The sequence below is a fragment of the Drosophila subobscura genome, chromosome J (assembly GCF_008121235.1).
Source record: "Drosophila subobscura isolate 14011-0131.10 chromosome J, UCBerk_Dsub_1.0, whole genome shotgun sequence".
Lineage (NCBI taxonomy): Eukaryota > Metazoa > Arthropoda > Insecta > Diptera > Drosophilidae > Drosophila > Drosophila subobscura.
In genome coordinates this window covers 5,130,052-5,146,435 of record NC_048532.1, presented here as the reverse complement: position 1 = coordinate 5,146,435, position 16,384 = coordinate 5,130,052, and the positions used below count along the sequence as shown (strand labels likewise).

General features: G+C 43.7%; 1 protein-coding gene and 1 non-coding gene across 2 annotated transcripts in view; both read right to left on the bottom strand.

Moving 5' to 3' along the window:
- LOC117893012 (carboxypeptidase N subunit 2) overlaps positions 1 to 1,575 on the bottom strand; it is a 55,548-nt gene extending 53,973 nt beyond the window's left edge. The window contains exon 1 of the mRNA XM_034799367.1: positions 1,105 to 1,575. The gene's annotated coding sequence lies outside the window, so the exon portion shown is untranslated. The remainder of the gene's footprint in view (positions 1 to 1,104) is intronic.
- A 13,930-nt stretch (positions 1,576 to 15,505) lies between these two features.
- Trnal-caa lies at positions 15,506 to 15,635 on the bottom strand. Its single transcript has 2 exons — positions 15,598 to 15,635; positions 15,506 to 15,550 (listed from the first exon to the last, which is right to left on the bottom strand). It is a non-coding gene; the product is annotated as a tRNA-Leu (tRNA).
- Between the last annotated feature and the right edge of the window lie 749 nt (positions 15,636 to 16,384).

Here is a 16,384-nt window from a genome sequence, read left to right as displayed (position 1 = left end):
CCTTCACTCAGCCCTCTCTGGCCTGTCTGTCTGCTGGCTTAGATTAGCTAATGCAGGTGGAAAATTCTCAAATGTGGCCTTGCCTAGTGGGTGGCGTTGGTTGGAAGGGGGATGGGTGCTGAAGAGGCACCTGGGGAGTATGATAACAGCAGTACCAGAAAAAGCTTTAAGCTGTTACTGCTGCAATGAGTGGGAGAGAGAGATATACCCCCTCTAGGGTTTACTTTAAGATTTCGTTTCGAGGTTACTGTTTTCGGATGAGATAATGAAGGTCACAGCGCGATAAAGAACAGAAGTTACAAACGGAAATGAAGATGGTCATTGGGTGATAAGTCACCATGGAAATAAATCCCCATACACACTAAGAACACTGCTGTAAAATGGAGAGCATGGAAAAAGGGGAATTCTGAATTTAATTCTAAACAATTTTAGGACAAATATAATCTCGGATTTCCCCATAGTAATATTTATAACCCTTTAGCATTTACAAAAATTTCTGCTTATTAAGGGGTTCTACTGAAATTTCATTCCAAACTTCCATCTACTACGTGCATTCTTAGAACTTAGCCTCAGAACTCCGCCACGAATCCGACTTCGGACTGATGCCAGCTCACGTCGTGGCCATTCCCGTTCCCGTTGGCAGCTTCTCATCCGAACATTCCTCAAAAGTGTCAACGAGAAAAGCCTACAACACGGGCAGGACGGACCGCCCAGCCGCCTCAGGCGCGAGGCCTCACCTCTTTCATTCATAAAGATTCACATCTCCATCGGAGGAGCAGTGTGGATGGGGGGCGAAACACGACAAGTTCTTGGAATGGCACAGCTCCGCACAGCACAGCACAAACGTCTCTCGGTCGAAAACTTCTTAAGCAACGAGGAGTATTTCGCTCCAACGAAACCTGTTCTCGGGAATGGAACCCAAATGGACCCCGGACCCAGAGCACACATAATTAATGATTCCACAAATATTTCACAACGAAAACTCATACAGCTCATTGATTGATCTGCAAAGCAAAGAGGAAACCCCAACAAACGAAAAACGCTAGTGTCACGGTTTTTCCGTGACTTTAAACTTGAGGGATCTTAAAGCTAGTCAAAACTTACGTCTCTGAAAGTATTGGCAATATCTGGCCGGATCGAGGGGGAGCTATAGTATTAGTACTACCTGCTGGCACGCACAGTAATCAAACAAAAATAGACGACACACAGTAATAATAATTTTTGTGGTATGTTTTCTATGGGAAATGCTCGCGGGTGCAAATCATTCATAAAGCGGGCGAAAACATTTCATTAATTTTTTGCACACACGCACGCGGGAGACCGCTGACCGGACCAGACCGCTGACTATTGTGGACGACTGTGGTGGCGCCCCGCCCCGAAAACAAGTTCCTCTCTCGCCGCACCACAGCAATGTTACACCAACGGGCTAGGAGATGGAAGGGTGAGAGGCACAGAATTTGCACGCGCGCGAATTGTGGTTTTGGCTATGCTCTGCACTGCTCTGTCTTCTGTTTTTTGGTACACACTGTTCCGTTCCGACACCACTCACGGCAAAATTTGAAACACGAATGCGGATAATAACGGATCCGACGAAGGCAGCGGCCAGCTGTCGGCTGTTGTGTTTGTGTGCTCGTGCTCTCGCTGTGTGAGTGGGGAGAGAGAGCAAACATGCTAAAACATGCACAACTGTGAGCGCAATCGAAAGAGGGAGAGTAACTGCGAGAGCGTCAGATAAATAAGCTACGAAGGCAGCGCTGTTTACTGCTCAAATTGGACTCTCATTGAGTCGGATTTTTCTGATAGGCATTGCACTGGGTGGTTTGAAACTCGACTAAGTGGTCAAAGAATTGGCACTGCACTGGGACACAGGAGTGCTGATTGTTGGGATTCCTTAAAAGATCAGTAGATAAATATTTGAACATCATTTTGCCACATTTTTTTACCTTCTTTGTGCCAAATAATATGCCACTATGGACCACACAATCACTCAAAAACTGTGTTGTAATCGACGGAAAATTTAGAGAATTGTTTGATGTTTTGTTGAATATAAAAATATAACATTTCCTTTTAGCTGTTCCCATAACTACTTGATTTTAATTGGGTGGACTGTCAATAAGAGCTCAATTTCATGTATCAGGTTCAAAACTTCTAATCAGAATGGGTTGCAAAGTAAAACAAAGACAAAAAAAGAAAACGCACAAAAGTAAATCGGTATATTTTGGGGAGCGGTCCCAGAAGAAACGCCGAAAATGCACGAAAATGCAATAGAAAAAGATAAACAGAGAGGAAAAACACAAGACGTGAGAGAGTGCCAGAGAGAGAGAGGAGAGAGACATGGCAAAACAAGAGAGCGAGCTGACAGAGCAAACTTTGCCGGCACTGTTTTTCCACTCAGATAAAAATTCAAACTAGAACTCCGCGCTCTCGCTCTCTCTCTCTCTCTCTCTCTCTTGCTTAGCTAGTTCCACTAAATGCGGCCAGATGGCGCTGCTGTGACGTGAACAAAATAAATGCATCGGAGTCGTAGTCGAGGCTGATGGTTTTCTGGGGGAGGGGAAAGATTGTGTGCCGTGGGGAGGGAGGGTATTCCAACTGCGGACTGCATTCTTGGAAATGTTGTTTGCAAAAAGCGTCGCCGGTTTGCCGGTTGCTGCCACAAATGCCGCGTAATCACTTTTTGTGCCATGTCGTCGGCAGTCGGCAGCCGCAGTCGATTCGCAGTCGATTCGCAGTCGCAGTCGCTGCCTCCGCCATCGACGTCTCCGGAAGTTGCAACACGTCTACGCATATGCCGCCCATAAGCGAACCAGCCACACCCAAACAATTGCAAATTTCAGCCTAACCAAAACCATCCACCCGCTTCCCCATTGCAAAATTTTAGAAGAAAAGAAGCAAAAGAAAGCAGGCTGGAAAGCCGAAGGTTTGGATACCCTTGGAAAACCATCGTCAATGGCATAATTTTACGAATTTGGTACAGTTGTAGGGGACTGTAAAAGCTTCTTATGAAGGTTATAAATATTCCAAGTCTGATTTCTATAGAGTTTTGAATTAAAAAAAAGAGGAGGAAGAGAAGCGGAGCATGCGAAAGCAGCAAACATCCAACATAAATCAGAATCCCTTCGGCAAGAGTATTTTACAAAGCAGAAGGAGACTTGAAAACCTTTTGGTGGAGTTGAGTTATTGCTCGGGTGGTTCCTGGTTCCACCATTGTTCCATGAGTGCCCCCCAGAAACCCCCACTCAGGGCACACACTCTTTTTTTGTGAACATGTGTGAACAACTGCAGTCTGCAGATGCGGGTGTGGGGGCTGGTGACAAGCCACCCCCAAAATGGTCGACTTCCTACCCTCAGGGCTGCGATTAATCATGGAAATTCTCACAGAAAATATCCATTAGATACGAATTAAGACATAATTGAGAGTGCAGGGCAGGATTCGTACACGTTTCGAGTGCAGCCCGGGCCACGGAACAGGAGTTGCCACTGGGGGGATGCTGCTTGCACCCCATGTGTGTGTGACTCAGAGTATGTGCTGCAGCATAAACGCTGCCTCAAGTGTCGGGGACATATTTATTATCCATGTTCGGGTACAAAAAAGTATATGCCTCAAGGCTCAAGATTTAAGCAGGCCATTGTTTTCAGGTTTTTCAGGAGTTATTAGAAAGGCTTTGGCTTTAATTGCAGTTTGAGTGGCACTGGAACAGCTCAGAAGGCTTTAAAACCCCATATAAAATTGTGTGGAGAGTCTCTTAGATTTTACTGCTATCTCAGATATTACAAGAATTTTATCAAATTGGATAACATAGTAGAAACAGAACTTCCATATTATAATCAAGCATTCGGGGTGTTAAATAAAAACACAGTGGAATTAAATCAAATTCAATCAAGGAAAAAGTATACAAAAAAGTATTTTGAATACATTAAATACTTAAAAATAAAAATAATAATACATTTTAAAGGAAATATGTTAATTTAAGCACAAAATGAAAATAAAAAGTTTAACTATTAAGTGTATATGTATTTATTATACATAAAAATATATACAACTCAAAAGTCTGAACTTTAATAAATGTTCTTTTTATGCTCTCTTTAATCTAATTTAAAACATTAAAATATTCCTTAAAATTCTGTTTTCTGAGCATTGTAAGGGCCTGGCTATAAATTATGTACATATGTACATACATATGTATGTATGTACATACATACATATGTATGAACATGTTTACATTTAATGGACTTAACACAAAGCGACACCCAAAACTGCCCCTGGCCCCTGCAGTGTTGGTAAATGACGGCCAAGTCGCTGCCACCTGTTGGAATGCACTTTGAAAGCCCTCGCTGCGATCCGCCCCCACCCAACAAATACTGGCTGCCAATTTGTCGCTACACGCGACAGCTACAAGAATTTTGTAAATGCCAAAAACAAGAGAGAAAAAAACTGAATATAGAAATGAGGGGAAAAAAACAAGAAAAACAAATTGCTATGTGCTGTATATATTTTGCTATGCACAAGAAAATGCCTGAACCGAACCGAACAAGTGTTATATGACAGGCCTCTCTGTCTGTCAGACATCCAACTGTGATTTGGTTTTTTTTCTAGGCTCTTTTTTTGTTAAATTTGTTGGATACAAAAAGCTTCGTTGTTGGCCGAATGTAATGTGGAATGTAAGTTTGTATGTTAATTTGATTTCGGTGTCAAATGAGTTTTGAGGTCTTTTTTTTTTGTTTTGTTATATCCATTTTTATGGCCTGCACTTGGGCTGCGCTTTTATGGCCGAGAGACCATCGAGAGTCGAGTTCCATTGTGGCTGTGGTAATTGCGTGTTCAGCTCCGCCTGTAGCCATTTGATCCCCCCGTCTCGGTGTCAATCTGTTTGGTGGGGGTTTTCGCTTTTGATTGTGCGCACTTATGTCTTTATTGACAACACCGCCCCATTCCCCATGCTCATAATACATAAATAATTTATTACTCTTAGACATTGAGCAATTTGTAAATGGCCAAAAGAAACAAAACCCAAACCAAACCAAACCTCATAGATACGAGTACTTGTGCACACTCGTATGTACAGACACTCGTATCTGATGGACATGTACTTCCATTCGCTTTGCCACGTCTCTCTGTCTGTTCTATTTTGTGGCTGATTTGCATTTGATCAAGTGCAATTGAGGTAAACGAAATGAAATGAAATGCTGGCAAAAAAATAGAGCTCAAAGCTCTTTCAAGGACTCTCTCGGGCAAGTGATGTACTGCCATGAGAGCGCATTTAATTGAGTTAGTTTTTGCGTGAGAGCTTGGACAAGTAAATCCTTTACGATTGATGTAAATGAAACTACACATTGGACAAACCAGTTCATATTTATGAATAAAATATTTGTGAAATTGCTTTAAACTTTGCAAAAATTGTTTGACTAAGTGATGGTCCATCAACTCTCATCCAATATAAAATCCTTGACACCCACCACACACCTTCTCTTGACCTCTTTCTTTCTGAATCCCCTCCTAAGATCTAGTCTTATTCCCTCTAATCCCTAACCAAATCTTCTGCTCCACATCTCACCTCAGCGCAACTCAAACTAGTTTTCTGCATAGCATAATCCATTATTTTCCAGTGGACAGGCCCAAAACAAAGTCATTTATTATGCCCTGGCTCGGGCTATACAAAAAAATTTGTCACTATTCTGCACTTGTTCGGCTTTTGTTGTTGTTTTGCTGTGCTCTGCTTATCAGGCCAGAACCGAACGAGAGCCGAGAACGTCGGTTTGGGGCCATAATTAATTTGGCCAAGCACAACGACGAGGCTGCACACAAACAAACAAACAAACGAACGAACAAGCAAGCAGCGCTCCCAAACAATGGCAAACAAATTGATTAATGACAGCGTATTAAACAATAATCGAGATAGGCCTCCGGTTCGATCAGGGAGAGCTGGAAGCTGGTGGAGGAGCCGTGTAACCCATCGAAATGTTGTTCGCCCACGCAGAAAACGGAACTTTTTTCCCGCAACACGCAGCAGCCACAGCAGCAGCAGCGGCAGCGAAAAAAAAGAATGTTTTTATCAACATTTGTTGTTCCTGTTGTTGGTTGGCTAAAAACAATTCATTTAAATAATATCTGTACCACTTTGCTGGCCAACAACAGGAGGAAACAAATCATTTTTCATATCCTTCGTGTGCATCTCTGCTGCTGTCGCTGTATCCCCGAGCTGGCAAATTAATAATGTGTAATTAATATTTTTGGGCTTCGAGCAGGGATTGTGGGTTCTATATGTGTATTTGTATATGACCGGCGTGTACTCCTCCTTTAGTGGATGTCAGGAAATTCAGTACGAATAAAATGCTCAAAGGGGAGAGGTTTTTGTTTGAAAGATTACTGGACATTACAGATTCAGGGTTAGATTTTCTTCAGGCAAAACGAATTTTTAAATCAAAACTTCGAGTGGTAATCCATCAATCCAATCCCATGGAATCCCTTCTGTTCCGAGTCAAAATTCTCAGCTTAACTTCAACTGTCAACTGGTAAACTATTTAATTAAACCCTGACAGAGGTGCGCACTGGCCAAAACTATTTCCCTTTCAACGTAAAACCGAACATAACATAACGAAACATAACGTAACGCAACGCTTAACGTAATAGCCTTTCATGTTTGCTTAGTAACCCACATCAATTCTAATCGCCTGAAGCCACCAGCACGACCCCACCACCCCTCCACCACGACCCCACCAAGCGATGGTCCAACACTCACCAGAGCTATCTCACTCCCCCCCAGACTCCACACACAACCCACCACGCCCCCCACAACAAGGCAAACGATTTATGGCATGCTTTCACATACTTTCACCTGGGGAATATTCTCTCTCCGTCCTGGCCGTGCACATGCCCGTAGTTGTGGTTGCTGCTGCTGCTGGAATGGATCCTGCCCTGCCTGGCTTTTGGGCGTGTGTGGGCGGACACTACTCCCCACAGCAGCCCCTTCTCCAGACCCATCCACCGCTGTATGTAGTTTATGGAGCGTATTAATTTTGGCATTGAAATGGAGTCCAAATGCATTCGCAATTGTTTTAATGTCGAGTGGCTTTCGGTGCCATTACGTTGAGGGCTTGACCAACACTGGCACTCGAATGGGATTTTTCAATTATTAATAGGTTGGGGAAAACTAAAGTACATATATAAATAGTTGGGATGTTTATTAGTAGAGCAGATGGAAGCTTATTTCTAAATAAAGCTCGACTTCCTCACAATTTATTTCAATGCAAAAATAGTACAAAATAAAGGTGTAATAAAGGCCTGAGACAGTAGCAATGAGTCTTAGGTTTAAAAATCGAATCCAGTACATTTTTACTTGAGTGGAAAGTGTGAAAAGAAAGAAAATACTTTTACACGAAAATATATTTAGGTTAACTATAAATAATTCATATTTTAAATGAATATTACTTATATTTAGACTCGTGTAAATATTTTTGCCATCTATATTTTACACTCTTTTATCTATAGAAATATTTGCTGCATTGAAAGAGACTTGTCTATTCCTTTTATGCTCTAATCAATGTAAATTCTATTTAATTTCTTTTACCATTTAAAACCCCAAATATTTATTTCAAATATGTTCATGTTTTATTTTTCTCTGAGCGTATCTAAATTTCGTCCATCTCTTTGCAACACTATTAAATTTGTATCCTAAATTGTGGAGCAACATTCATCTGTACGTACGCAACCCACCACTCGCTTTGTTCCAATGGCTTCAGCTCCATCCGCAGTGGAACCTGCCACCTGCTGTCCAAAAAAAAGTTCTCCATGCCAGAAACTTGTACACCGAAAACTTTTGTGCGTTCTGGGTGTGGAGAGTGTGCATTCCATATGGATTAGCTGGAACAACCTGACAATCTTTATACTTTTGTCATTAGCAAGCTTCTTTTTTATGGAAGCTTTACACGGATCCTAACTACCATCTAACATATCGCTCTCGCCCTGTCTCTCTCCCTCTGTGCCATGCAGAGGAAAGTTTCTCATGTGAAACTATCAGAAATAAAACAAAAAAGTGCTGTGGAAAATGCTGCTACTATGCAAACTTTAATTTCTAAATCATAACTTTTTTCTGCTCTACTTTGGCAGTGTTGGGAATAGTTGGGACTGGGGGTGGGGACTGGGTGCTGTGGCTGTTAACAGATATGGGGAAGAGCCCTCACACACACAGAATGTCAGCCTGGCTGCCCAGCAAAACTCTTTCGACTTTGAGTAACTTGCAATTTAGTTTTGCCTGGAAAAGCGAAAGCTCTTCTTAAGTAAATTTTATGTTTTATTATATTTGGGTCAAAGTTTTTAATAGTTTGGCATGCACTCTCCCATCGCATCCCATCCCACGCAAACCTTATGGATAGCTCGCTTCGACCTCAGCTGACCCGCTGCAGGCACGTGCTTGCACGTGTCCTCGTCCGCTCTCTGCAGCGAGATAATGGAAAAGATTTGTTTATAAGAAATTTAAATGTTCGCCTAGCCTGATAGCCGCTTTGGTCTGGGCCTGTGCCAATATTTAATTCAATTTTGGTCTGCTTTTATTTGCCTCTGTATGTACCTATGTACATGGCCAATCAATTACCTGCAGACCCAGACCCAGACAGAGACATACCAACAGTCGCAGTCTCGGTTCAGAGTTCCTTGGGATGATGCCTTTAACAGGTTCTAATTGCAAATGGAGCCGCACGAAATGTCAACGCTTTTGGCATATTTCTAACTGGCAGGTGCATGGCTCATTCCCTCTCTCTCTCATTCGCTCGAACTCTGCGGCTAACCTAGAAAAGGAGGCCCAAAGCCCCGTCACATAGGCGCTGTCCCTGTCCCCTGTCTTTTTTTTGGTGGCCTTTTTATCCATGTACTGCATTCAGGTTTCTTTTCTGTTAGTTTTTTGCTTTTTGTGAAAGGCACCGGCAAAAAGTGCAGGCCCGTCGTCGCTTGGAGATTAGTTACACTTGTGCTCCATTTAAATGGCAAAAGCGACTAAATTATGCGAAATTCTTTTTTATTTTGTTCGGTTTTTCGGTCTTTTGGTCTTTTGGTTTTTGCTCAGTCAAAAATAGAAAGTGAAAGACCGAAAAAGTACACGAAATAATTGCAATCAAAGTCTGTGTGCCGCCGCCGCCCTTTCCCTGGGTGAATGTCGCCCGATCTAGGCCTTGGCGAAAGTTTGGGGCTGGCTCGGCTCCATTTCGCTGGGTGGGTCAGCCCGTCGATGGTTTGGCGAATTTTTAATGCCATTCAATGCCAATGGAAATTTGAAATGTGGAGCTTTAGTTTAGAAGGTGCCAGGCAAATGGGAAAGGACTAGCTGGGGAAACTGTGAAAAATCAGGCAAAAGTTTATAATTGAATCGCAAAGGTTAATGGAAACTATCGGAATCTGCCCGTCAAAAGGTTTTTCGATCAAGAGTTTACCTTTACCTTCGGTAAAGTTTTCAATGAAGATAGGATCATCTTACTGGGGATCCCTGTTCCCCCTTTTCAACTACTGCATTCCATGATTTAATTTATGCTTTTCCAGTCATCCATGGATATAGTTTCCACTGCTTATGCTTCATTATCATATGTACCTGAATATCTGAATATATTTTGCCATTGTTTCGGCTGCTCCACTTGACTTGAATGGAGGGAATAGAGACCTACAGATATCGAGGCGATATGTATTGGCAAATCTCAGTGCACACGTGCGTTGAGCTGAGGCTCCACGTTCACATCAAAGACCAACCGAAATTGCTGCTAATAGCAACCTTTTCATAAACTTTTTTGATGTGCGGAGACCTTTTTTTTAAAGCTGAAACTCATTAAAATACCAAAAGTAACGAAACGAAATCAAAAAGATAAACCCGGCACGACAGAAGTAGATCCCAGAAGTAGGCGGAAGGTTGGGGGTTCCTGGAAGTCGGGGTGACAGCAGCTCCAGCAGCAGCAGAAAAAAAATTGCTCCCACAGAGGCAACATTTTTGTCCCAAGGAATGCCGCTTCTCGTGTGGGTCTCCATGTGCCTTCCTCCCTCTGTCTTCTCTCTCTCCCGCCTCTGCCTCCCCCAACAGGGCATTGATTACAAGAGAGCCACTTCAGGGGCAGCGCGGCGGAATGGCAAACAAATTATTACAAGTGCAGTTGGAAAATATGTGGCGGCCACTTATCAACGTAATCAACAGCAAATACCTGGACACGCCTGAGTGCAGTCACTGGCCGTGGCGGTCCGCCTTTGTGCCGCCTGCGAACTGCTGAGGGAAACCTATTGACAGCACCCTACGCGAGGGTTTGCCACAAAGGGAGTAGAGACTGCTGTAGTACCTCTTAAGAAACCCCTTCTATTCTGATTTCTCTCCCTGATATACCCTTCTCTAAGCCCAGCAAAAAGCGAAACTCTAGAGGAGCCCAAACCCAGGCCCAGAGCAGAGCAGATCAGACCCATGAGGCAGGCCAAAGATGACAACAGCCAAGACATAGACGAGGCCGTCGTCGCCATGTCACACACAGAGAGAGAAGAGTGGAGACTACTGTGGGGTCTCTGGTCTTCTTTGAGACCCAAACACAAACCAAACCAAACCAGAAGTGAGTTGTTGCTTGGGCTGGGACTGGGACTGGAACTGGGATTGCGAATTTTTGCAGTTCGAATGGGTATTGGAAAAGAGATAGCGAGAGCGGCTCGGCATGGCTCGGCTCCCATCTGATTCGATTCCCAACCCCAACGAATCTGATGCCTTTGCTGCTCTGTCAAATGTTTTGGCTTAATGATGGCATTGATGGATGGATCACACGTAAGCGGCAGTCATTTAGTAATTTATCTCAAGCCGTTTCGAATTAATAGACTCTCTGGGCCACTCTCCAGACCGGAGAGAGGAAGCGCGTCGCGTCGTCTTTCCTTTTGATGTCAAAGATTTTGATCAAGCATTAGAAATTATTTGCAATTTTTGTTGTCAAATTATGAAAATTTATGAGTGAGTCAAAAGAGAGCGACGACTGTGAGAGTCCGGCTAATTAAGGCAGCTGCAGACTGCAGTTTCAAGCTCGATTAAGTTCTTAATTAGCCGCAGTTTAGTTAATTGGTTGACTGCCTCTTCAACCCATATGCAGATCACGAGTCGCGATCCCATGTCGTGTGTGGAACAACACTTCTTGAGGGTAGCAGTGAGTGGGTTCGCTGGCCTCATGGGTTCAAAGTACTTGACTTTCCGTGTACTTGAGTAACTTCAGAGCAGTGCAAGATCGTTGAGGGGATCTGTATAGTCTCCAAAGTCCTCTTCGTGTTTCTTCAAGATCTTCCAGCAACTTTAACCTTTTTTATTTCACTTCTTGATGCCTTCTGCCCCGTTTTCAATCCAAAAACCACATCTGGAGGCACTCCAATTGGCTGCATGCAAATTCCTGCCAAGCTCTTTCAATATTTAACCCAAAAAGTATTTCCACAAAAAAATGTAGCCACTCTTTGTCTATGCCACAAAAAGTGTAGCTCAACTGAGAAGCACACGAACAAAATTCGCGCGCTGACACTGACAAGTCGTGTGAAGCACACCTGCAAGAGTCAAGCACACAGCGGCACGGACACACAAACAGACGGACAGACGAACGGACAGAATGGACCGCAAAACCGAAACCAGATCGCCGGGGAACATGGGGCATGAAGCATGCAGCATGGGGCATGGCATTGCATTGCATTTCGGTGCACCGAAACATGTTGCAAAATGCTGTCCGCTCAGCTGTGCGTCGCGTCGTGGCCTTAAAATGAGTGCAACACATTGGCTTCCTTCGACTGCGGGGACACCCGCCTCACCCCTATCCTACCCTTCACGACTCCTGAGACAGATGCTGGCATAGCGCCAAACTAGCAAACTTGAGCTACACTGAAACAAACAGCAATTCCAATAAAATGGTGCAAAAAAATCATTTATAATACAATTATTTATAATAAAATTAAAACATAAATTAAATTAAAATATAATAAGCAACATAAATAATAATACATTTATTTGTAATCTTTGCCTTAAAAATAATACAAAAATGTATTTTTTATTTTGATGCATATATAAATAAAATGAAATCATTTTTCAATTATTATATTTTTTTAGAAAGAAAAATAAATAAATTAGTTAACCTAATTAATTACTATTTATTTACACAATAAATTAATTTTTTAATTATTAAATATTCTTTAAGCAAAAAAATCTAATCGACTTATTTTTTATTTTTCATTTATAAATTTAAAAAAAAAATCGAACTGAAACTATTTTTTTCCGAGTTTATTTTCGGTATTACATTTTATTTCAGTGCATCCAAAGGGGGTAAGTCGGGGGATCTGAGGCTGTTGAGAACATAGAAAAAATGAGAGAAAAACAAATGTTGCGCCGCTTGATTTTCTTGCTTGGGGCCTTTCGCTACTTGAGCACACACACGCGTAAGTGGAACGAGGGCGGCTGCCTGTGCTGCTGCTGATGCAGTTGCACATAGTTGGTGAGGAGGGGGAACAGAAGGTGGATGAGGAGGCATTGTCCTTAGCCTCACCGCAGGCAACAAAGCGGAGCGTGCACAACAGCACCGGCAACTAGAGAAACCACAGAGACAGAGACAGAGCAGAGCAGAGCAGAGCAGAGCAGAGAGACACGTAGACAGAGAGGGTGACACGGAGACACGGCGACTTGGACTTGATTGTAACAATGTGGCACACTCAAGATGCGCCAGGTATTTGGCTAAGGCGATAATGCGACAAGGATAACGAGGCATTCGGACCGTGGAGTGCCCCGCCGACAGGGGAGCAGCAGCAGGAGGCTTGTTATCAACCAGACTCCTGTCTTGTCCTGCTGGTGCTGCTGCTGCTGCTGCTGCTGGTGCTGCTGGTACTCGTCCATGTCCTCCCATTTCGTGGTGCGTAATGCGCTCATTACGTGCCGCCATCAACATCGCATCGACATGCCACACCAAGTGGCTTAGACTATACCATACCCATACCCCGTTCCCCACAGCCCAACGTCCAACGTCCCCCCGTTCCGTTTGTTTTTCCCCCGCGTTTTTCCATCATTTTTGGCTTCGGTTTTGGGGCTTTGTCCAGGGTCCAAACACGGCAATGTCATGCCAATTGCATGCCTTTCCCATTGCCCATTTCCCACTACCTCCGCTCCACCTCCACTCCATCTCCATCTCCACTCCTCTCCCTTCAGTCAGGCGGATTCCTGGATGCCAGGCAGCCAGGGAGTCATTCAGTCAGTGGCTAATTAGAGAACCGCCTTTTGTATTGGCTGATAAAGCAAAAATTCAGTATTGAGTGGAGACATTTGGTGGGGGTCTCAGGCTTCGGTTTGATGGCTAATGGAATGCTCGATTCATGTCTGGTAAGCTGTTGGAATTGTAAAGCATTTTGGGGGTAGTATTTTGTAGGAAGGCTTAAAGTCTAAGGGATATTCCCTGTTGAGAGAGATGAAAGGGATCCCCAAGTCTATCCTACAACACAAAAACCACAACAGAGGCAGCGTCAGAGTGAAGTGGAGTTCCGGTTCTAGTCCTCTGGCTACTACTCGTCCATCAACGGCAGCGCATCAAAATTAATGATGCAGTGAAAACCGCTAAATACGCTCGAAATGCAACAGGGAAATGCAACCCGCCACTCCGCTGACCCAACACTCGGCTCAATGTGAAGTATGAGGCAGGCAGGTGCTTGTCGGGGGATCTCTCGAGGACACGTGTGACGATGGAAGCGGAACAAAAGGCCTGTGGTCGGTCGGTGTGGCCCAAAGCTACCTGTTGTTGCTCCCCCCAATGGATGTCCATATGTCAAGCGACTTAACACAGCAACGAGACAAAATCAATTTCCCTGCTCAGTAAACCAAACAGCAACAACGTTTAAAACGGATTGGTCCCGCCATCAAATTAGTTACGCCAGAGAACAAGAAAATACATACATAGAAGTAGGAGAAAGAAAAGCCGACTGCAGCTGCAGGAAAAGTCCACTAAGGCACGAGAACGAAGTTGGAAATACTCTGCCAGAAAATTAGCTTTAATGATTTATTCCAGAATATTTTCCCGTATACCTGCATATTTTATAGCATTTCTTTTTTAATCAAATTGCAACTATGGAAGGGTTCCTTTTTCGTATGATTGTTTGATTGAAGTAAAATAAAATAAATAAAATAAAACGGCTATTCAGCGTTTTTCCCAAATTGTGCATCTTGCATGAGAAACGGTCATACCCCTTGTTAGGGCATCAATAGTGTCAGGGCCAATGGCCAGAACAGGAAAATCAAGTGAAGAAACGACAGATTGCGTGGGGGACGACGCTTCAGATGTAGATTACAAGGTTAAAAGTGTGGCAGGGGGCGAACGGAGTGCTAGAAGAGAGCATATAAAGCGGAGAAACAGAAGAAAGTGGAGAAAGAGAGTGAGAGGAGAGTGACAAGAGGAAGTGCGCTAACTCAATTGGTCTCTTGGCAAACGCCGCATTATGGGTCACTAAGCCGACTAGTGGCCATTGTCAGACCTTGGCTTTGTCACTTTTCTCTATCCCACACTCTCTCCCTCTCCCTCTCTCTCTCCTCTCTTTCTCCTCCTTGGTCGAGTGCTGGTGTGTGGGAGGAAGTGGGACAACAAGTGCATTCTCTGATTGACATGCAACACGCGTTCGGCGCCCACTTTCCTGGACAGGCGGTGCGGTGCGGTACGCTACGTACGGGACATGCCACGCACCGTTGTCGCTTGGCTTAGTTTATAAAACTTGTTCACCAGCCAAGGGAGAGAGAGAGAGATTGAGAGAGAAATTTCTCTCTGTCTTCCTCTCGCTCTTTTTCCCTCTATTCTTCGAGCTATGTAATTGAAATTACGTGACACTTTGCATATGCACCGGATTTAAATTGAGTTTCCAGTTGGCCGTCAACGTGTGGGAGGAAGCGGGCCAGCAAGCTGGAGAGGGGGAGGGGGGCATGTTGCATGCCTATTGTGGCACGCGTGTCTTAGTGGTCTGCATCCATCTATCCTCCTCTCGTGTTTGGCATTGTCTGTGGCAGACCCCAATGTAGGCGACATCTCTCAGAACTTTGACAAGTGCATTCGAGTGGCACATCCGATGGGACTGCGGGGGTATGCCCGAGCACGTGTTGGAATACCCATGAAGAAATAAGAAAAATAAATGGAGAAAACTCCAAACTAAACCTAATTAGTTGGGCAACAGAGAGAGAAAAGTAATGAAACTTTGCGGCTTAGGGGGTGCGGAATAAGATTCAAGGTCAATGTGAAATATCCCACAACAGCTGAAGTAAATCCGGTGATAAAATAGTGAAAATAGATAGAACCTAACAAGCAGATAATTCTTAGGATTTGTATAATAAATAATGTTCCATAAAGTAAAACTTAAAAGGCAAGAACAAATGAAAAAAAAATGAATAAATATGCTGCATTATGAAGAAAAATATAGAGAGTTGTTGTTTATAGTATTTACTTAAATAAAAACTAGAAAAAGATAAATCTCTACATACAAATAGAAAAACTATCTTTCAACAAAAAAGTTTGTCAGAAGTGGGATTCGAACCCACGCCCTCAGAGAGGACCAGAACGCTCATTGCACACACCCTTCTGCGAAGGGTAAGAGTTTGAATAGCTCTTGAGTCTGGCGCCTTAGACCGCTCGGCCATCCTGACACATGCGACGAGAGCGGCCAATGGTGTTCAGTGTTCTCGTAGCGTTCTATTTATAGAACTCGGGCATTAGATAAGCAAAACATTTAAATAAATTCTATCGTATGAGTGGGTGGAGAAAGAGGAAGCACATCACACCAAACACCACATACACAAACAGAAGGTGATAAAAGCTTGATAAAAGATGGTGTCATTGGTTTGTTGTTGCTGCTGCTGTTGCTGTTGCTGTGTTGGTTGCCATGTGGTTAAGTGCTGCAGTGTTGCCATTTCATGCTTGGCTAAATCGTTGCTAAATCGTAACCTGAGCACCGTTTCCGCCAGGGCAATCAAAACCGAATTGAAGCTGGTGGTGTCTCGGTGTCTCGCTGTTGCCCGGGGGCCTCATCATAAAAATCACACAAACCGCAGCCCCACAGACACACACACAACGTGGATACACACGCACACACACACCCATACAAATGATGCGCCACGAGTTCAAGTCAATTGCAGAGCCCGCAGGCGGCCGAGAGCGCGTGTCCCTTGTTCCTCCTCTGGCCCTTGCCGATGCGGCGATGTGGTGGTGCCGAAACCACAAGCCTTAACCCCCTGCCAGCTGCCGTGATGTATTTGTCAGGTTCGAAAAAAATCAAATAAGGAATAAGCTGTGCAGTAACAAGAAACGTCTAAAGAATACCTTTCAGTGAAAAGGCCTAAAGCAAAACTCATCAAATGTATAAATATATACTAGAAGGTATGACGTCAACGTGTAA